We start from the raw sequence: 393 nt of genomic DNA, 5'->3' as shown, positions 1-393 counted from the left end.
GAAGAAGTAGATACAGACGAGAAAGGACCATATATTTTACAAAGTGAGGTGGAAAAAGCTATCAAGGAAATGAGGAAGGGAAAGGCTACAGGAGATGATGATGTACCTGGAGATGTGCTCAAGTTACTGGGAGAAGGTGGTTTGAAAACACTGACAAAACTATTTATTTATTTATTTCATATCATATCCATGGATCATTGTACATGATATAGGACAAGTCAAATGAACACCATATATGAAATTGGAGAGTTGCCCAAGAACTTTACAGAAGTTACAATGATTGCCTTAAAGAAAAAGACAAAAGCTACAAAATGCAGCGACCATCGCACAATAAGCCTTATTGCACATACATCAAAGATAATAGCAAAGATACTTAAAAGAAGAATTGAAAGG

The sequence above is a fragment of the Cryptotermes secundus genome, unplaced genomic scaffold (assembly GCF_002891405.2).
Source record: "Cryptotermes secundus unplaced genomic scaffold, Csec_1.0 scaffold548, whole genome shotgun sequence".
In the NCBI taxonomy this organism is placed as follows: domain Eukaryota; kingdom Metazoa; phylum Arthropoda; class Insecta; order Blattodea; family Kalotermitidae; genus Cryptotermes; species Cryptotermes secundus.
The sequence above is the reverse complement of the archived record's forward strand: the minus strand, read 5'-3'. Positions refer to the sequence as shown.